The following is a 22,921-nucleotide window of genomic DNA, read 5'->3' on the forward strand; positions in this document are numbered from 1 at the left end:
TCTAGTGTCGGCGGGCGAAAATCGGACCAGTCGCGCCCCCAGGAGTCCGTTTTTCGCCGGGTTGGACCGAAATAACAGCCGGCGCGCTGGGGGGGCGGCACAAGCGAAAAGGGGCGTGGGGCCGTTCTGTAGGCGAGAGGAGGGCCTTTTCCCGTCGTTTCTTCCCGCTTTCCGCCCGGTTTCCCTTTAATTCTCTCCATTCCTCCCGCCAATCTCCTACTGCTCCTCCTTCGCGCCGGCCGTCATGCCGCCAAAGAAGTATGTGGTCCCCGCGCCGCGACCGGTGCGACCGCCGTCATCGCCCAGCGGAAGCAGAGGAAACCGAGGGCGCCGCCGTTCAAGCCCCCGGGCATGTCCAACGCCCACTAGAGGGCTGAAGTTCAGCGCCGGGAGGCTGTCACCACCGACCGGCGGAACAGGGCCAACACCAAGAAGGCAAGGGATAGTGCGACGCTCGCGGCTGCGGCGGCGGCGGATCAAGCGGAGTGCTTGGCCGAACAAGCCGAGGCGGCTCGCATGGGGATGATGAATCCACCCGGCGTCCATGGCCAGTACGTGCCCTAGAGCTAGCAAAGCGTCAGCTCTCCGGCCGGCTTCTCGTCGTCGCTGCAACCCTGGGGCTGCTCGCCGTCGCCGGGCTACGCCGACGGGGACGTGCACGATGGGTTCAACCCCAACATCACCTTCCCCCATGGTCACCCGGCCCAACGGACGCCCTCGCCCGCCTTCGCCGGCATGCAGTATCCTCCGTACAACTACTCACCGCCGGCCTACGCATCCTCCCCGACGCCCGCTCTTCATCGTGGCGCGCAGCCGTTCTCCCACGCCTCCACGTCACACCTCGGCGACATCGACGCGACCGAAGCCAACATGGACGACATCATCACGGCAGGCTCGGCCGCCACCGCCTCGTCCCCGGGTTCACTGCGCAGGATGACACGGTAGACCTCAACGACGACATGGATGACGAGCTCGACTATGGTGAGGAGGAGCCGGATGAGGAGGAGGAGGACGAGAATGAGGAGGAGGAGCCGGCGCTGGCGCCGGCAAGGAAACGAAAGAAAAAGAAGGGGGCGGCCAGGACCAGTGAGCCACGGATCGAGAAGTGCGAGAAGTGGGCGGAAGTCTGACGCACCCTCGCCAAGGCCAAGGAGACCTACAAGCCGGACGCGCCAACGCCGGGCGCGAGCGACGGGTGCCCCGAAGGTAACAAAGGGGCCAAGAAGGGGAAGCACGCCGATGCGGCCACCGCGCGAGTGCAAGAGTCCATCGAGCACTGCCTCGCCGACGCACAGGCCTGGGCCGACCTGCGTGGAGAGAAGACTGAGGCGTGCTGGTCGGCGTTGATGATGAACAACACCGTTAAGCTCGACCTACTCTGCATCAACGTCGCCGCAAAGAAGAGGAACACCGACCTGGCATTTCTGATGGGCGGGGCGGACATGCTCTAGAGCAACGACAAGCAGCTCAAGGCGTGGTACCTAGCGGAGCACGGCCTCATCCTGAACCAGCTGCCATCGACGGCGCCGCCAAGTCCCACGCCCACGCCGACGACGCCGCCAAGCCCGAGCGAAGATGCCTCCACGACGCCCAGCAGCACAGAAGCCGTGCCGACGCCGCCCATCACAGAAGCCGATCCGACACCGTCAAGCCCGAGAAACGCCGACTCCGCCGATGCCGGAGGCCGACCCCGCCGTTTGATGGGTTGCCCACGCGTCCTTTCGTTTTTTTGTACGCCAAACTTGGCCGCTGATCGCTGGACTGGGCGTTTTTTTGTGAGCGGGAACAACGTAGTTTGAATTTGCCGCGACTTGGGGGGGGGGGTGACTGGGAGCTAGATCGCCCCCAGGGACCAATCTACCGCCGGCTCGCCCCCAGGTGGCTCTTTTTCAGCGCCCTTGGGGGGGGGGGGGGGGCGAACGGCTCCGGCCCGGTTACTTTACAGCATGGTGAGTTAATCCATCAACATATGCAAGTGACATTTGTCTTTTCTGCTAGTACTCCTGCAGTAATGAAATATAAAAGTGTTTACATCACTAAACTGGTGATCTAAATATTCTTATATTTCTTTACAGAGGGAGTATAATTTATTACAACGTCACTGGAGTTGGTGTACCACATGACAGTGACGCTCACATTCAAGACCACGGACATGCCAGTACTTCTTTTTTTTTTAAAGGAGGATATACCCCGGCCTCTGTATCTGAACGATGCATGCAGCCATTTTATTAATTATTCATCAAGACTTTACAAAGTAATACATCAGTATGCCTAAAACCACCATCTTGGCAACACACCGGTCGCTACTCCTATCAGTACTTCTACAATCTCTGTCTTTTAAAACCTGCCTTTTCTTTCGCTGCTTCTCCATTCTTCACTAACCTCGTCGGCCCTCACACGCACTCACTAACACAGTATTCCAAAACCCAAAGCAATGCCACGAAATCTGGATCAACTCTAAAGCTTCAATAGAAAAATAGTAGTCAATGTGGCTGGAAGCACATAGATGTTTTCTTTCTTGAACACACCATGCTATGAGTAGGAGGCATCAGAAAGTTAGCAAGATACGATGGCAGTGCTTGGGATTTTGGGACGGCTAGGGAGGACGCTTCCTCCCTGTGTGCTCCCGGTGAAAAAAATTAGAGCCGGGATTTGGCGCCATGGGGGCTGCGTGCCCCTCATCTTCTTTTGGTAGTACAGGTCCAGGACGAAGCACGACGAGGTTGTTACTTTGTTCTTTCTCTAGTCAGGCAACTGTCGGATTTTGGTAGCTAATGTTTGATCCAACCAGGTGTAAGTGATGTGGGCAAAATCCTCCTATAATATCCGAGAAGTTGGCCTAGACGTGAAAAAAAGCAAAAAAAAAAGAAGTATGCTATTTTCTCTAGCTGCCAATCAAAAGTATGTCATTTCGTGAAACAAGAGGAAAGATGTGCTGTTGGATCAAAGTCCCAGGAAAAATAAACGGATCCCTTCCCACCTGAAGACATGAGAACAAGTTGACCATGTTCATCCGCAAACTCTAATATAAGTCTACTGCAGATCAACGGATTTACTAAAGTGCTTGTGTGCTTCGCTGCCCCGTTTTCTCCTTGGTGTTTTAGGCATCTGCTAGATAACACATATTTACAGGTTCATGAAGCAGTGATGCATTACTGCCTAGAGCTACAATCACAAGTTCATAACGTACATGCACAACTGCATATTGCCAAAATTAGAGACAACATTATGTCTTTCACACATAAAGAAGGCAACGATTCTTAATGTCCACATATGCTTACTTCTGGCCATATCAGGGAGAAAAAAGGAAAAATGAAAACCCATGTTTATTCGCAAATTAAGCTCCCACCAATAGGGAAAAAATGCAGGCAAAGTTCATTTTCATTTACCATGGACGTGAGATTCAGATTTTCCCATTGTTCTAGCAAACCAAGACGGATCATAAAAATATATTTTGCGGAGAGATGCAACCTACAAATTGGTTTTCAGTTTCAGGAATCTCATATGCAGAACACATAGCACATGGTTTATGTTCATCATTGTGGAGACAAAAGGCGAGGTCAAGATAAGCAGAAGATAAGAAAGATTATTCAAACATGCTCGTACTTGCTAGAACGTATATATTAAGCAATAGCAAGAACATCATGGCTCACTCATCCCAGATTTTGTCTGAGTCTTATTACGAAAATACCAAGGTTGAAACATTGAGTCAGTTGGCATACATAGAAATAAGAAACTTCCTTACCTAGGTCGGGAAATCCATTCTCTTTCAGTTTAAAGGTACTTCCCAAAGGGTATCGTGTTTGCATTGTAGGGTACACTCACTTGAAATTTGCAATTACACGTAAATTTGCACTGTGTTGTCTTATTTATATGTAAACACAACGTATCTCTGCAATAATATACAGCTTGGCATAGACAGGATACACACCAAGCACATGTAGGAAGCAGCAAAATACCCTTTTTCACATATAGATAGCTACAATATCTGAAAGGGGTTGTGTGATTTGAGTTAAAATCAGAAATAGAAATAAATTTCATTGCAGGATAAAAGCAATAACTGCTCCATATTTCAAATATGATTTATATTTTAGAATTGTCAGGTTCTAAGGAGAAATTCCCCTACCATCAAATATGCGTGCTCCTTTCGCTTGTGGTGTAACCTGAAAAACTTCAACATCTTTTATTAGCTATGTTATTGCATAAATGGTGCTAATGTGACTAAATATTGGTTGTAAGCACAATGAAATCAAAAAAAGAGAGCTAAAACCAGTGGTGTACATTCAGCAAGGCATTAATACCCGTGAGAACCTTCTTTTACTGAAAGGAAGAATCTGAACTTCACTAGCCAACAGATGTTGCAAGAAACATGAAACAGATCAGTCTAGACTGTAACTCTATATGATGCCAACGTGGTGCAAAAAAGATTCCATACAATTCTTGGATGAACAAGCTGCACATGACAGCAATCAAGAAGTTTTAAGTGTTCCATGGCGGCAGCATGATCAGAGAGGAGTTAATTATACGGAACTCAATAAGTCAGAAAACCATATTGACAATGGGGATTTACTGTACATTAAAACAAGAGAACTATGAAATATTTCCTTGTTATTTCTCAAAAAGTACGTACATAAATTAACTATTTGTCAAAAGGAAGAGAATTTAATAAATAGCGCTCCATTTTTCTTCTTTCATTATCGGAAAAGGATTTCAGCTTCGACACTACTACTGATCCTGAGGCTTCATGGCCAGGAACAGGAGGACCTCCTTGATGTTTTGGGAGTCCGTCAGCAACATGGTGAGGCGATCAGTAAATGTTTCTGCTCTACTGTTTGGAGCAGAAACTTCTTGTTGTATGTGGGATTCTGGGACGGGAGTTGTCCTCTTTTTCAGAAGAAAAAACACCAAAACATAATACATGAACATGAGGTTAGTTATAGCAACTCAATGAAATAGAAAATCATATTGGCAATGGGAGTTACTGTCCATTAAAATAACGTAGAACTAGTTAACATTCCTTGTTATTTCTCGAAGTACAGAAATTAACTATTTGTAAAGCACAGAACTAGGAAACCATATTTACAATGGGCAATTACTGTCCATAACTTAAATTCCATTTTTGTTTCTTTCATAGGACAAGAATTTCATCTTTTCAAATAGCTAGCTGTCTTGAGGCTTCATGGCCGGGAACAGGAGGACCTCCTTTATGTTCTGGGAATCCGTCAGCAACATGGTGAGGCGATCAATCCCCAGACCCCAGCCTCCGGTCGGCGGCAGGCCATACTCAAGGGCAGTGCAGAAGGTTTCGTCCATGGCCATCGCTTCATCGTCACCGTCCTGACGATCCCTGAGCTGCTCCTCAAACCGCTCCCTCTGCACGACGGGGTCATTCAGCTCCCTGTAGGCGTTGCACACCTCATGCTTGTTGATGAACAGCTCAAAGCTTTCAGTCAGTCCAGACCGGGCTTCGTCCCTGTGTGACTTCGCGAGTGGGCTCATGATCACCGGATGGTTGATGATGAACGTCGGGTTCACGCATGTCTCCTCCAGGAAGTGCCAGACAAGCTTGTCCAGCAGCCGTGCCGTCGTGTGTGGAAGCGGGCACGTAATGTCGTACCTGGCACAAGCCTCCATCAAGTACTCGTTGTCGTTGGCATCGTGGGTCGACAGATCCTCCTCCGGTATGTTGAGACCGGCCATGTCCTCAAGTCCCTTGATCACGTCGATTCGCGCGAACGGAGGCGTGAAATCGATCTCGATAGGCGGCTTGTCGGCGCCGTTGGCGTGGTACTGCACCTTGTAGCCGCCCGTGAGCTCCTTCACCATGCCGCCCAGCATCTCCTCCGTGAGCTCCATCAGGTCGTTGTAATCCGCATAGGCCATGTAGAACTCGCACGTCGTGAACTCGGGGTTGTGCGTCGTGTCGATGCCTTCGTTCCTGAAGGCCTCCCGATCTCGTACACGCGGTCCAGTCCGCCGACGACGAGCTGCTTCAGGTAGAGCTCCGGCGCGATGCGCATGTACAACTTCATGTTCAGGTCGTTGTGGTGCGTGACGAACGGCCTCGCGGCGGCGCCACCGGCAACCACGTTCATCATCGGGGTGTCCACCTCCAGAAACCCACGCTTGTCAAGGAAGCTGCGGATGAAGGAGACGACTCTGGCTCGCGCCGTGAAGACGGACCTCACCTCAGGGTTCACCATGAGATCGAGGTACCGCCGGCGGTACCGTGTCTCCTGGTCCTTGAGGGCGTAGCTCTCCATGTTCCTGGGCATGCCGGGCGCCCACGGCAGCGGCGGCGCGCGCCGGTGCCTATTCGGCTGCCGCGGCAGCATGTGCAGGCAGGGCGAGAGCACGACAAACTGTGCAGGGAATATGCTGAGCTCGCCTCGGTTGCTTTTACCAGGGAACCCACGCACGTCGACCACGTCGCCAAGCTTCACGCCAGAGTGGAAAGCGGAGAATTCCTCGGGAGTCTCCAGCTCCGAGGTCCCGGAGTCTGCCATGACATGGACCTTGGCGCCGCCGCGGTGGAGGTCGTAGAAGAGGAGGCTGGAGGACGACGTCCTCTTGCTCATGATCCTCCCGGCCAGGGACTCGGTGACGTCGACCAGCTTCTCCCCGTCGGCCAGGCCCCTGTACCTGTGGACGTAGTCGGCGACGGAGACGGTGGGCTGGAAGGCGTGCGGGTAGGGGTTGACGCCGGCGGCCTTTTGCGCGGCGAGCGCGCCGAGCCTGTTGTGGTAGTACTGGGTGGGATCCATGCCGTCGTCCGCCATGGCGCGCGGTGCAAAACTCTCTCCCGTAGTTGGGGAAAAACAGAGCGGAGACTTTCTTGACCTAGCAGCGATTTCGTGTTCTCATCGGTTTATTTATATGTACAAAGAAGAAGAGACGACTATGCGCTTGTTTGGACTCAAAATCGAACAAAACCTACCGTGACTTGCCAAACAAGCAACCCCACGAGCCCACCCCAGACTTGTGGGATCCTTTCCAGCGTAGCCGTTCGATCCAGTCAACGCAAAACTGGGCGCCGCATCAACGCAGCCCCATGCGAGAAGCACCACGCCCCAGACTCCGTACTAGAAGAACCACGTCGCCCCTCTGCAGCACTGATTGCATGTAGAACATTGTTGACTGCCGGCCGCTGACAGTCTATCGAGTGTTGCATGGCAGCACCGTGGAAGGCTGAGTTGCAGCACAGACAACCGCTGACGACCGTCGACGCTGCATCGCAGCACTGGCAACTACCGCTGGGTTGCATAGCAGCACCGACGAGGATGCGTTGTAGCACCAACAGTTGACGACGACCGCTGCTTCAGAGCGTCGAACAATTGAACGATGCATTGCAGCGCCGTTAGACACCGATGGACCGCACAACAGCGCAGCACCTGAGTGCTGCATCACAACATCGACGCCGATGAGAAAGTTCATCCGATTGAAAACCAAAGTTTTCCTACTTTTTATACCTAACAACGGAGCTAGCTATACATCCAGCAACAACAAATAGATCAAAGATGAAAGAAAATATGTTGCCTCCATGACACTACTGTAGAGAAAGATCAGTATACACATGTGAACTCAAAGAAAGTGAAATACGCATACTTATGATGAGTGATATCCTGGTTAATCTGTTTATGTGTCCTAATTAACAGCCCATGAGCACACCCGAAACAATATCGGTAGTTAGACGAAGAAAACACATCCTGGTTAAAGGAGAAAGAACAGGAAAAAGGTCCGTAGATTTGAAGAGAGTGGGGGGCTTACATCGAACTGTCTGCTGCCTTGAACACTTTCATGGAAAAGAAACATTGGCTTTGCCACCAGAGTAGGAAGAAACAGGATTGCCTTTCAGCTTGTTGCCCGTACCTGTTAATGAGCGAAAAATATGAACAGAGTCTGAAAAAAAAAGAGAACAGTAGCAATACGCTTAAGCAACAGCGGGTTTGTTGATATTTTTGCGGCGAAGAGAACTATGGCATATTTTTGATCCAACTCAAGTCAGAAAGATCAATGATGTTCAGGTTAAAACTCTGAACTCTCAACTACATCCACTAGTTGATAGTTGTTGCTCGAAGCTTAACAAGACAAACACAAGGCATTCCACTTCCTTAAAATTATTCTTGCTGTCATGAAAAATAAAAACTCCTTTAATTTTCTCGCTTCACCGATCGAGATCACTAGTACATGCATGCATATGGAGAAAACTGCAAACACACTGTTTGGACAAAAAAAAAAGTTTGCTAGTTCTTGGCCGGGCACCAGACACCTCACAAACCTGCACTGTCAATGAATTAGCTTTCTCTATTCCATGGTAGTGGTATCATGCACCTGAATGTTCTTTGCCATACAATTTTCTTAAGATTAATTAAGCTCTAGTACTGTTAGCATTGCAGCAGCGATCTGTATGTTACGATCCTAGTATTACCCAACATTGATGAGCGGCAGAGATAAGATACTACCAGTAAACAGATGGATACAGTTGACAAGACCACAAACAGAATGGTTACTTACTTGTACAGTTCTGCTTTCTTGGTGAGTTCTATTTGATGGAATGGTTAAAAATATCCCTGTGTTTTATAAATTTTGTAGGATGTGAAATAGATATGCTAGAAGTTGCAAAACAACATTTTGGCACATACTGAAACTGCATGGCGGACATGAAGGAAAATCATGATAAACTCCATTGACTAGAGATGAAAACACAGCCCATTATGGTTATGATTCAGCAAAATACATGCCCTTCAACAGGTTGAACTACATCTATAATTTCAGTTAAAAACTACATCCATGCCATCCCACTTGTCATCAGGAGTCAGCATAACAACCATGGCCCCCTAAATGTAACAATAAGATTACATCCATGACAAAACTTTGGATAATCACTGATTACTCAATGTAGAAATCTGCATCTGAAAAATACACACAAGAACACATGAAGCCCACAATGGGGAGTTCGAATTATGAGAACGTTAATCATCTAACCCTGTAACCCACAGGGAAGCCATGGAAAAGTACATCTGCACTAGGCATGGAAATTAAGAAGAAAATACCTACATCCATCACATGGCAAAAATACATTGTAGAACTAGATGGAAACACAGGAAGAAAAAACATACGTGGTGGTCAAAGTCCATACGTCGGACCAGACAAGCTTATGAAAGGCTACATGTAAATATGCGTGAAGCTTATGAAAGGCTACACTATGCGTGAAGAAAAAGCACTCATAAGGATTAGGGGTTCAAACATATACTAAGAACCATGGATTTCGAGTCGCTCGACTAGTCTATGAGTCACAAAAATATGGTCGACTCAGCTTAGTGTCGACTCGCGACTAGTCACAACGCAGGCTCGACTTCTTCCGAGTCACTGCCCCAGAGAGACTCGCATGAGTCGCGACTCGAAAACCATGCTAAGAACTTCGGGAGAAAGATCAACCGATCATCCACTAACAGCCTAACGACAAGGAAGGAAGTAAGCAGCCAAGAATAATGAATATTTTAATCAAAACAACAACAAACGAGCCAGGTAATTCCTAAATTTCCCCTATTTTCCTCTGACATACTCCTCCCAATACGAGCACAACGCTATTTCGTTCAAAAATTGCTATTCACTCCGCCATCAAAATCCAACCCTTGTTTCTCTCGCAGAGTATGCCACAGCTACCTCAACGAGTCACAGTATCCAAATCTGCCATTGTACAATGTACGGATGGGCTTAGGCATTTCGTCGAACACATTGGCTTCTATCCATTGGAAACCACCAGATCACATGTACAGGAAAGCTAGCAGTAAACTTCGAACATCGAATAGACAAGAGGTTGGTGCGGGAGCAACCTTGGGGAGTGCTGCGGTCGACGACACCGTCCGGGACCGCTGGCCTAGGCGCCTACAGGTAGAATACAAGAGGCCGCCCTTTGCACGACCTCCTCTTCACCACTCCACGGCCCCCAATCGTGATGCTCTTGCTCGACGGAGTACTGTCAAACAACCAAACAAAGCTACGTGTTGGTGCGTGGGTGATGTTTGTGTAAATTGTTTGGATGATCGAGGAGCGTGCAACAAGAAAAAAAATCGGCATGAACAAATGTTTCTCACATACCCGAAATTTGATTTTTTTTCTTTTTCGCCACGACCTTCTCGGATGGCCAAACTTCACCAAATCTTGCACGAACATCACGCATTTGAGCTCCTCGAATGGCCAAACTTCACCAAATCTTTCTTGATTTTTTTCTCTCACCCACTAATATGTGGGCCACGCAATGTTGGCATGCCACGCAAGCTGGGTGGATGTAAAAAGCACCGTATTTGCACCAAACAACAAGTTAGATGACTATAAATCTATATTTTTAAAGTTTTAGTACTAAACTGAACATCTTGCGCAAGTTGTATGATTGCCGGTGATATTGCCTCAATAAGTAAATACACCAGCGATGTAGTTGGTACGAACACTTGCAAAATACTGATTTCCGATCAGTGAACTTGCCCCGGTTGTGCAAATATAGTACGTTCTGCCGGCGTATGCTCTGTCCGCATGGTGGTGGCCCACATTTCAGTGGCCGGAGGTAAGCGAGGCATGAATGAGCAACCAATGATGTTTTTTAAACTGAATTTCTTAGTGTGCAAATATTGTCATGGCAAATTTGATATGTATAATATTTATTTTTGCCAATTAGTATCCAGAGTTATAAAAGATATTCGTAAGAAATCATGTATTTATCAAGAGGGTAGTATAGAAGCTTACAAGAAGATATTCAGGATCTTGAGTTGGGATCAGATTGATCCTCTATGGTAAAATTGCAAAGCGTTGGCTCACTAGTAGGATCGTGACCTCGCGAAAATATGGATATCTAATCGATTTAGATCATAACATCGTAGAATCACAATAAAATCATGATTCTCACTACCTTGCCAAAAAAACAACCTCCTTATATATTTTTCCAGAATAAAGTAATTTGCACATCTTTGGAAAGATTTATATTAACTGTGCATATATTCTTTTTTAGCGGCCAGTCAATATGCCATAAATAGATCCTTGGTTTTTCCTTCAAGGCAATCAATTCACGAATAAATGCACAATTAATAATGCCATCAGTAGATGAGCTATAGGTTTTGGGTGTAAATATACTATATAAATATTCCTCGCAAAAAATATACTACAAATATTTTTTACTATATATATGAGCTGTATGTTTTGGGTGTATATCAACATACACATTTATAGGATACAGATCCATGATTAAATTAATGTGTTTAAACGTTAATATTATGTAAATAAGTCGAAAACTTGTAGCATGCACCTATGTGTCCATTATAAAAAGCCATCTAAGACCCTAATCACAGAGCAGGAACCCAGGCATATCTGAAAAGATTGGCTTGCCATCCCAGTAAACACGCTATCTCTCTCTCTCTCTCTCTCTCTCTCTCTCTCTCTCCACCATCAAGCCAGGATGAGGTCGTTGTACAAGATGCTACTATTTTCGCTTGCCCTTGTTGCGCTGCTATCCTCAGGTATGTACGTTTGGAGCATGTTTTGTGATCAATTTTGTATGGCGACCTTTCCACTGTCGTTTTCTCATAATAAATCTCTGCAATCTTTATATGCTGGTACGAACATATAGATCTGATGATCCAGGCGACGGCTAATGGTGGCGGCTCGCTAATCCCTGAAGACTGCCGGCAGACCCCTGTCATCCGTGGGCCGTGTAACCCCAAGGCTTGTCAACACAACTGTCAAACCAACGTCGGCCCCGGTGCCGTTGGCGATTGTGATGCCGGTGGATGCCGGTGCACATACTGTACTCCATCTCAGTGGAATTAAGCAGTGATTGTTGCTTAATTGCTCTCCGATAGTATGCGAAATCTTAGTTTTTTTTCTGTCTGGCTACCTGTCAAATACTCCTACTTGGAAACTCAAATCAGGAATGTCAGAAATTTGATCGATTCGAGGGGCAGTTGCCTTATTAGCATGTTTGCTTGTGATCACCACATCTAAAAATAAAGGTGTGGTCCTCTAGCCTCCCCCCTCCCTTTGCTAGAGGTGTAGTCTGCTTGATTTATCTTCCTTTGCTAGCGTAGTAAATTGATGGAGCTCATGAAATCGTGAACGGTGTGCAAGTTATAATGCACATATATAGGTAGCGTTTGTCCTTTCGAGCACACAATTCGTTTAGTATTCACGTTAGTAATGAAGAAATTGAAGCCATTTTCATGCACGGTAGGCAGCAAGAACGGCGTCGTCATTGATCAAACGTATGCAAGTGGGTTTTGTCCTTCCCGCTATAATGAATTCACACATCTTCAATCTTTAAAGAGCATCCCTTTCCCCGCTTGTTCTCCACTCGTCTCTCGGAACCTCACACACGCACTATCCCAAAACCCAAAACTCATACCGCGATGCACTCAAATCTTTATCTGCTCTAAATGTTCAACAAAAATTGGTAGTCAATGTCGTCCACAGCGCAATAGGAGTAGGAGGGATCAGAAAGTTATGAAGATAAGCTGGCCCTGCTCGGAATTTCAAGAAGGCTGGGCAGGATGCTTTCCGGATTTGCGATCCATGAAACATTGTGTTTCTCATCTAGTTTTGCCACCGAGGCACGCCAGTTCTTGGGCAAGTACTGTGCTCGACACCAACCCAGCCGTTCTGCAGGAATCATTGGGGCTTGCTACTCAGACTAAAAGGAACCCATGGGGGCGTGAGACTCTGGCAGGCGCGGACCACACTGGGCCATGGCGTGACATCACCAGGGCTCGTGCATGGATTCTTGGGGTTTGGATCAGAAATATCCATCTGTACAATTCCGTTAAGTGTTAGGTAAAATATGTACATAGAGAGGATAAATGAAGGAAATAAAAATGAAAATAAAAAAATTAGGGTCAGTCATGATGCATACAACCATCTTTATTAATTATTCACCATCGCCTGGCAAAATGAATATAAGGATCAACCCAAGCCACCTTCTAGGCCAACAAAGTCACCACACCTACAGGTATATAGATGTGCTTTGTACGCATAACAGACACTATCTAATCCGATGGCCTAAAGCCCGGCCAGTCTGTGCACGCTCTAGGATCTGCCGCCGTCAACTTCTGCAATCCCGTCTTACTATGAGTGATGCTAGTTTCTTTACACATGTAGTTTAGCCGACAAGAGTAGATCCCCATGTCGCTCATAGTGGCAGCTCGGGGGAACCCTAGCACCGCCAGCCCTTGGCCCTCTCCTCCAGCACCTCTTCCTCGTTGCCGCCAAGGGTCTCCATCGGGTGAAGCCCGGGTAGTGCTGGCGGCGGGGCCTTCCATGGGCGCGACTCCTCTCCCTCCCTAGCGGTGGCGCGTCTCCGATCTAGTGGTGCCGAGTCTCCGATTTGGCGGCGGCGGCGCTGCTCGGTGTCGGGTGTGGTGGGGTGCTCCGCCTAGTGGTGTGCCCCGGCTTGCAGCAATAGCTTCACCTGTCGATCCCTCAGATCTGATCTGGGTTGGTTGGTGGAACTCGACCCAAAGTTGTGGTCAGCCACGTGCCTCGTCAGCTGATGCGGCATGGGACTCTAGTCGGCAGGCTACAAGTCATGAATGTTGGCTGGCAGGCGGCGCCGGACTCGATCGGGGCGGCTGATGCAGCATGGGACTCTAGTCGGCAGGCTACAAGTCATGAATGTTGGCAGGCAGGCGGCGGCGGACTCGATCGGGGCGGCGTTGGGGGACTGCTGTCGTGAAAATAATGGTGGCTGTCGTCATGCTCTTTTCGCATCATGGCAATGTCCTGCATGATCGGTCTTCCTCGCATCATGCCAGCAGACCCCTGTCATTCCTGGCCAGAACCTTGTCATCCCTAGGCCGTGTAACCCCAAGGCTTGTCTCCGCAATTGCCAAACCAACGTTGGCACTGGTGCAGTTGGCGATTGAGATGCTCGTGGATGCGAGTGCAAACACTGTACTGCATCTCAGCGGAATTAAGCAGTGCTTGTTGCTTAATTTTTTCCCTATCCATAATAAGTGAAAACTTAGTTTTTTTGTATGGCTACCTGTTAAATACATGGAAACTCAAAACAGGAATGTCAGACATTTCATCGACTTGAGGGGCTGTTGCCATCTTAGGGCATCTTCAAGGCTGACCAGTAAACCTCTCGGAACCGTCCGAACCGCACTGTAGGTACCGCGGAAGCCATCCGGCGCGGGTCTGTATCGGTCTGCGAGGCGGTCCGGACGCGATTTCTCCCACAAAATGGAGAAAAAAGTGGGGGAGGTTTGCGGGAGTCCGGGCCGATCCCAAGCCCCTTTCTGACCGCCCTAGCCCACCAAAACCACTTCCACTTCCGCGCGTGCTCCCGCCCTGCGCCAGCTGCCCGCATTCATGCCACTGTAGAGCACGCCGCTCCGCATTGAAGATGGCTCAGGGCGGATGCGACCTCTCTCACTGCCTCCACCATGTACGGACACCGTCGGGATAGGGCCTATGCCGACGGCCTCCCGGGCTACGCCGACGGATATTTTGCCGACGGCTCTATGCCAACGGGGGCCATCGGCATAGGCCTGTCCCGACGGCCAATCAAGGCTATGCCGACGGCGGTGCGATTCCGGTGGTGTTGTGATGTAACCTAAAAAACTTCGACATCTTTTATTATCTATGTTATTGCATAAGTGGTGCTAATGTGACTAAATATTGGTTGTAACCACAATGGCATCAGAAAAGGAGATCTAAAACCATATTGTACGGTGGTGTACAATCAGTAAGACATTACACATAATAACCTACTTTTACCGAAAAGGTAGAATCTCAACTTCACTAGCCAACAGATGTTGGAAGACAAAGTAACATTGAAACAGAGTTAAGACTGTAACTTCTATACGCTGCCAAGCTGGTGCAAAACAGATTCCATGCAATTCTTGGAAGAAAAAGCTGCACATGACAACAATCAGGTACAAGTTTCTGATGTTTCACCATGCACATAATTTGACTCCATACAGTTTTCCCGGTACACATCATCAAGTGTTCAAAATGTTTGCCATCTTACAAAATTTACAATCAACAAGTTTTAAGTGTTCCATGACAGCAGCATGATCACAAAGGAGTTAATCATATGCAACCAATGAAATAGAACACCATATTGAAAAGGGGGATTACTGTATGATAAAATAAGATACTACTAGTGGGCATATGAACGGAGGGGAACGTTTGGAACGAGTGGGCATATGAACCCATTTTTTTTTATAAAAAAGGTAATTTAAAAAATGGTCGAAAAATCATGAAATTTATCGGCAACAAACTTGTCCTACTCGCAAAAAATTGGGGGCGAAATGACTTTCGAGGTATTGTCCAGGACAAATCGAAATCAGCAACATACTAGGTTTACTATTCACTCTATATTGTCAGGGAAATTTTGTTTGTTGGCTCAGATTTTTGTCGTCAATTATTTCATGAGCGGAACAATATGTCAACTTTGTTCGAAAATAATTTCAATGATTTTTGACTTTTTTCTGAGTTGCTAAAAAAATCGCTGATATTTTTTATAGGGTTCATCTACCACCAGGTTCACCGGGGTATTTTCCCGAGTTAAATAACTATTTTGTGAAATGGAAGGGAAATGAATAACTTGCGCTCCATTTTTTTATCTCATCGGACAAGGATTTTAGCGTTGCAAACAGCCAACTAGTCTTGAGGATTCATGGCCGGGAGGACATCCTTGATGTCAAGGGTTGATGGCACAATTTTCCTATAATATCTTTATTTAGGTGGGCGTCTTTTTCAAAATGAATAACACGACCTCTGCATCATACGATGAACACAACCATTTTATTAAATGTAAAGTACATGTAAGTCATGACTACCAAAATGTTCGCAGGACAAGACCATCTCGGTCAGAAACAAGATTACATAGCTCATCCAACATTCATGTTTTCTATTTGCCCAGTGCATTGTTTCGTAGGGTTTGTATCTAAATTTAATGATTTGAGGCTCATGCATATATGTGATTGATCCGGAAACTTTCGTAGGGGCAAATATCAGCAGCGATTTCTGCCCACCGGTTATGAAGTAATCTTTCTTGCTCGCATCATGTGTTGCAATCATGCTCCTGTTTAAGTGGTGGCAAAATTTGCCAACCTCGTGGCGACCTAGGTCTACAATATTTGCTAGCACACTATGATGCATGCTATGTAATTATGCATCGACGACGTGGCAATGGCAAACACACAAGACGCGGGTATGCGGGCTGCAAGGAATCCACACTACCAGAAACCCGACTTCTCTGACCTGCCATAGTGCAATGGCGGTCTCCTCCGCCCATAGATTTCATTAAACTAAATCTTGATGCTTCTTACCACGCACCACTGGCAAGGGAGGATGGGGGTGTTATTGCTCGCGATGCTGATGGCAATGTCATTCTGGTGGCGGCGGGCGGGTTAGGTAACCAGGCCTCGAGTTGCAAGCTGAACCTGAGGCCATTCTCCAGGCCATTAAAGTGGCGGAGCAACAAGGTATGAGGCATGCCATATTCGAAACAGATTGCCTGTCTCTCCAGCAAGCAATTTAATCTCCTTCTGCCAATCGGGGACCACTAGGCATGTTGTTTCCTGAAGCAAAATTCTAGTTGAGTCCTGGGCTTATACACCACAAAGTTCTCTTTTCTCCCAAACTCACTAGCGAGGTAGCGCATGTGCTGGCCTCTCATGGTTGCTGGTGTGCTCCGAATGACCAAACTGTCTGGCACATGGATCTCCAAAATGATGTAGCTCGAGTTGGGACTGCTGATTTGGTCGGTCCATCGTAAATGGAATGCAAGGTGTTCCAGTTAAAAAAACCAACTTCTCCTGATGGGACTTATTTTCCTCCGATCCTGAAGCACCCAATAAAAATGTTTCTGACAGGTTTACCTTGACCCCAAGGAAATAATTGGGGTTTGCACGGGGAAGAATTTCCCCTTTCCTATTTCTATGGGGCCACCACAAACCAAATAATTATACCGTAAAAATAAAGAGATAATTTCATATTTCAACATTGAACTTTATGGTTACTTTAATTTACATTGCTCAACTATGAAACCTGTCAGATAACACCCTCCAGCTTTCAATACCAGGTAAATCAGTCCCCTCGGACGAATGAAAGGTAGTTTTGTGCGACGTGGCAATCCTGGTAAACTAGTCAACATTGATGTGGCATTTGTGTCAGAAAATATATATAAATTTATTGTCGGTTCCATAGGTCGTACGACAGTCTTCTTCCTCGTCCTTCTCATGTTTGATCCCCTTTCTCTTGCTCGTACAGGAGCACCGACCGCTAACGTGCCTCGACACCATTACTGATTCATTGCCTCTGCGTTAGGCTGGTGCTGTTGTTATCCTCTCTCTCCCTCCTGCATCTTCATTCTCAAACTCACATGCATAGGGAGCACTGGCTCGTCTACCTAATCATCACTTCTGATCCGCATTGTGTTCACCTCTGTTGTTGCGTTGTGGCCTAGGAAGGCCGATGTTCGTCACAATCGTCTTCGAGGTCCACCCATCTCCAATGGCCTCAACATCAAGTAGGCGGGGACATCCGATGCGTGTCTCGCGGAGCTCGTCGATGCACTCTGCCCTGTAGCCGCCGACCTCTTCTTAAGCTCATCGCTGTAGTTTGTGCGGTGAATCAGGAGATGCAGGTGTAGGAGCGGATCGCTTGGTTCTGATGGTCAATCATTAATGCACGAAAACAATACGGAGGTGGATCAGAGGAGCAGTGATGTGAGGTGACAAAGTGGACTTCTGCAGCGTTTTGAAGCTGAATGACTCACTGAAGTGGCATATCGCACACCCTCATGAACACAACACAAAAATCACTACCTCCTACTTTCATACTCCCTCCGTGAACTATTATAAGATGTTCTAACTATTTTGTGAATCGGATGTATAAAGACACATTTTAGTGTGTTTGTTCACTAGTTTCAGTCTGTATGTAGTCTATATTGAAATATTCAAAACATCTTACAATAGTGAATGGAGGGAGTATCCACAATGAGTTTATAATCTCTGACCCCGCTTCTAATATTTCTGGTCTACGAAAAAAAGGGATCCGGCTCCTCTGACATACGGCCAGTGCCGTTGGGCCACTTACATATGGGCCAGGTTCTCAGCGGACCCATGTGTCAGTCAGCGGAAGGCAGGCTGCCGAACGGCAGGGGATCCTTGAATATTGGGATGAGATTCTTTCCTGCCTTCCACGCATATGAGTTGGAGGCACCGGGAAGTTAGAAAGATTTGGCTGAGATGGCAATCGAGCTATGCAAAGGAATGAATCATGCATATGCCCGTATTTACGGAAATCAATGAGCCGATGTTTGTGCCTCTTTACCAGACGCTGCTAGCAGACCAAAGTTACACAAACAGGCTATTTGGTGGTTTTGTTCGCGTCTTCCAGGTGCAGCTAAGCATAGTGATTACGGCGGCGCCTAGTTTCACTAGCAATAAAGCAACTACGGTGGTGCTCTTTATTCCCTGCACCATGCGTTGTTGTGGAAAAAGTCGACATAGTTCTGGATGTAGCACTCATATTTTGTAATGCTACTGACGTAGTTGCTTTTGTCATGTTCTTCGCTTGTTGAAGTGTATGCTTTAATTGATGCAGAGGATAAAGGTTCCAATATGCCTTACTTGATGCAGAGGCCATAGGTTCCATTATCCCTTTAGAAAAAAAAAGAATGGGATGATTGTAGGTGAGATTTTACATCTACCGCTTCTGTCATTTGGCGCAGAGACCGCCCTTATAACTGGAGTGGCACATGGGTCCAGCACTACAGGTAGTGCCGGGTCATTGAGACCGCAAGCTGCTCAAGAACCCGTACATGTAAATAGATTGCTTCTAGTACTTCCTCGTAGTGTCCATAAAAGCAGGGCCCCCGCTCTCAAAATCCACTTCTCCGGTGCCTACTCATCTCACTAACATGCACTGTCTCAGGAATCCACATCTCGTAAGGCAATGCTCTTGAAATCCAGATCAGTTCTCAAACTTTTTGATCCACCAATTGCAAAAAAGTTGCTAGGCCATGTGTAAGAGTAGGAGGCATCGGTAGATCTCGAACCAGATTTTTCAACAGCGATAGATTGCATTGATTAGTGCTCTCCAATGTCGGTTCTGCGTTGTCCGCAGGAGGCGCGCGTGTCTGAAGACGCAGGTCCCGAACTCGAGGATGCATCTTACCCGGAGCTTTCCCGCGAGATATGCACCTACATAAACTCGATTGAGAACTATCGATCACATATGTGGAAGCTAGCCTCAATTCCGCCGACCAGAGATAGAAGCGAAACACACACCAACTCGCTTCTCCGATCTCGCCGAGAACACACCCGTGCAACGCAGGATTGATCACAGTAGGTGCGATACAAACCGACCTAGACTATGACACATGCAATGAGGTCATGCATGCCAACACGTCGTGATTATCCGACAGTGTTGCGGTCCATCACCGATGTCGTCTGCGTCCTTCTCCACGGGATTGTACATAATCAGATAGGATGACCAGAAAAACAATCGTTGATTGAGTGTGTGTCACAAGCTCACGACCTAACCTCCACACCCTTGTCGCTGCAATTAGCAAAGGGAAACACCAGAATATGAACGCCTCTTCGCCAACAAGATGAGATGAATTTCAAAGAAGTGTTTTTTAGTTGATCTCTAAAGAAGTGTTGCATCTACTTATGTCGAACCATGTCACTCGCATCTCTTTAGGACACCAGGAGTGGTTCGGAGACCCCCTCACGTACCAGTGGCGGAGCTTGATAGAAACTACTGGGGGGCCAAGGCTAAAAACATGAGCATTTAGGGGTGCAAATTTCTAAAAAAAATCTCATCTAAGCCCTCCCAAAAAATTCTTCGGAGTTTGGTCAAAGGCTGGGGGGGGGGGGGTGGGCGGGCAGCCCCCTACGGCCTCAACATAGTTCCGCCAGTGTCACGTACCCACTCGCATTGCGTCACCACACAACGCCACGGAGCTAACCCTAACGCCTTCAATGGCTCATTTCCACTAATGCCTCCCTCTCCGCCGCTACCACCGTCGTAGGTTGCGGTTGCAGCGGGTCTGGCAGCGAAGGAGCCTGGGCGTCTGGGCGCGGCTGCGAACACCTGGTTCAGCTAGGGCGTGGCTAGAGGGGAGACTGAGCGCAGCGGCCTGGGCGGCATCCCCTGGTCATGCGATGGCAGCGCTCACCTCCATGGCCGAGGGAACCTGCATGTTCTCTTGTGATGGAGGGTGCGGCGGCAGCCATGGATCTGGTCCACCCTAGATCCGTTCGTGGTTTTTCTCGTGGCCGGCTGGCGACGCGTTGAGGGGTTGCCATGGGAAGCTGGTTCCCTGCAGGCATTCAGACGGCACGCGCGTCGTCTCGGTGCAGATCAGCTCGAAACCAACCAGTTACGGGCTCGGAATGACGCAAATGTCGGCGAAAATCATGTTGACATGGATCGTGACAGACGATGGTGGGATCTTGGGCGTCGTCTCCTTGTCGAAGGCATTGTCGGTTGCAATCAGTATCCACTACTAGGAAAAAGTCTACTACCAGCGCGAGTAAAATGGCTACTAGCAGCGCGGATACCCACGCTACTAGTATCGCGCTACAGCTAATAGTTAGTAGTAGCGCGGGTGAAACCCACGCTACTACTAACATTTTAGTAGTAGCGCGGGTGCAATCCATGCTACTAGTAATCAAATAGTATTAGCGCCTCAGGTTTTTTCCCACGTTACTACTAAAAAGTTAGTAGTAGCCTGGACGCAAACCCACGCCACTACTAACGAAGTAGTAGTAGCGCGTCCGGTGTTTTCCCACGCTACTATTAACTAATTAGGAATTAAAAAAATCCACCAATTCCATTCTATGCATACAATTCCAACTAAAACAAACACATAGTTGCAATAAACCAACAACATTACACATCATTACTAATCCAAGATTTATAATAAACCAGCGGCATTAGAGCACATCCTGTAAGAGCATACATATTGTCATGGCTTTTCATGCCTTCAATTAAAACACCTACACTTCTTGAAGTCACTTACTCCCAGCTAGTGCAAACACAGTTACAAGCAAACCAAAATGCATAAAAACACCAAACAGTGGCATCCTATCTCTCCAAATGATTCGCTCCCTCTGCATCCTTGCAAGCATCTTCACGATAAGCAAATCCGCAGGAAAAAAGTCAACTTAGCATGTACTCCCTCTGTCAACTATCCAGAGTAGATTTTATCCATTGCCCTGGCCATGTTCAAGAAACACTAAATTAAGAATATTTCTACTCTAAATACAGGAGGCATCGGACAGAAAACAAAAGATGAGCAATATCATATGAGCAGAATAAAAAGGAGTTTGGACCATAGCATGGTTAACAATAAAATATAGTGCTCTAACAAAAGCAAGAGTGCAACACGTTGCCCTGTTCCCCTTTCAAATATCAACACACTAAAAAAGGCAATAAACACAAACATATAATTTTGGACTACAGCAAAAATCAGTTGCAGAAAGTCAGGAAGATTATATTGTTAAAGTATTCCATCTTCAGATGTTAGAACAGGATATTGCAAAAGAAAAATATATGAAAATCAAATACTGAAGCAGCTACAATGCCCGAATTGGCCTTTTCCAGCAGGTGAGAAGCGCACACTAAAACATTAACAGCCAAGCACATCATATCTGTTGAAACTACCTAAATGGCACGGCAACAACACTTCCTTTTAAATAGTTTGAGAAGACATGCATTTAATGGCAGCCACAACAGTATGCATCTAGATGCCCCTTTAACATAACATAATTCTAGATACTAGTCATCAACCCATGTTGCTGCACGGGCTAGAAATTAAACTTTGAGAATAATAAAAAATATGAAATGATACAATATATTTGAATGGATTATAAGATGTCATGCATTGTAGGAAAAATGGTAAACTCGTATGCAATTATAGTTTCGTTTGAATGGATGCAAGATTATATGTGTCATTATCATGAGTGTGCTACCTTTTGAATCTTTACTTTTGCAAACGTTGCTAAGTTGTGAATATCATTGCACCTAGATATATTTTCTAAGACATACAGAGCAGGTTACCAAAGGAAATAAGTTCATGTAGGTGTTCTTATGAGGAGTACCCTCTGTGTTCTACAATTTGTGGCCAATGCAATGTTCAAAGTCAGGAGAACTCCAAATTTTGGAACTCGAGCTCACAAATTCCTAAGAGAAAATATAGAAATAGTAAGTCCCAAGGACATATAAGAACAAACAAATTTGTATATAGAAATCATGCACCGGCTCAATCTGATAATACAGCTCTAAATGTGACACTTTAATTCTCCCTTGTCCTTGAGCACAATCGATTGTACTTATATTTTCTAGAATACCTTGGTTTTGTGGCAACACAGAGATAACTAAACGCCCCAGATAACCACAGTGTGATGAATCAATTCGAGGTTAAAGCTTATAAAAAATCAAGGTTAAAGCTTACACATATAATTCTATGGATACTATGTTTGCGAGTCCATCCGCCACACGACCTGTGAGCGGGGCTACTCTGACGAACAATATGAAGTGCGTAAATAACAACATTCACAATTTTATTTTATTACCACCATTTGTGTTGAGTTTAATTCATTCATATATATGTATTGACCCCCTTCTTCAAATTAGATGTTTCGAAAGCGGGATGAACTCCTAGCACCAGCTCGCATGCGAGCAATTCAAGAGGAATTGGCGGCATTCTTTCTTGACCACGTGATCGCTAAAGACGGAGAATACTATGTGGACCATACGTCCGTATGTTAGGAGATTATATTTGTAAGAGATAATTATTGTATATATGTAGCCGGTAGATATACGAGAACTTCTTTTTCGACCAATCTCTCGGAGAAGGAGAGGTGGTCGATATCACTTCTCTCTGTATGCATATATGTTCATGACGATTTTCTGT

General features: G+C 46.7%; 1 long non-coding RNA gene and 3 pseudogenes across 1 annotated transcript; 2 read left to right on the forward strand and 2 right to left on the reverse strand.

Annotated features, from left to right (window-relative positions):
• Positions 1-522: 522 nt before the first annotated feature.
• LOC147978146 (uncharacterized) lies at positions 523-1,451 on the forward strand (annotated as a pseudogene).
• Positions 1,452-5,160: 3,709 nt separating this feature from the next.
• LOC147978147 (lysine--tRNA ligase pseudogene) lies at positions 5,161-6,779 on the reverse strand (annotated as a pseudogene).
• Positions 5,993-6,779, reverse strand: LOC147978148 (lysine--tRNA ligase pseudogene; annotated as a pseudogene).
• Positions 6,780-11,358: 4,579 nt separating this feature from the next.
• Positions 11,359-11,965, forward strand: LOC147978149 (uncharacterized). Its single transcript, XR_015599543.1, has 2 exons — positions 11,359-11,510; positions 11,621-11,965. It is a non-coding gene; the product is annotated as an uncharacterized LOC147978149 (long non-coding RNA).
• The last annotated feature ends 10,956 nt before the right edge of the window (positions 11,966-22,921 follow it).

Source organism: Triticum urartu, chromosome 3A, assembly GCF_056163025.1.
Source record: "Triticum urartu cultivar PI428250 chromosome 3A, HENAU_Tu73, whole genome shotgun sequence".
Lineage (NCBI taxonomy): Eukaryota > Viridiplantae > Streptophyta > Magnoliopsida > Poales > Poaceae > Triticum > Triticum urartu.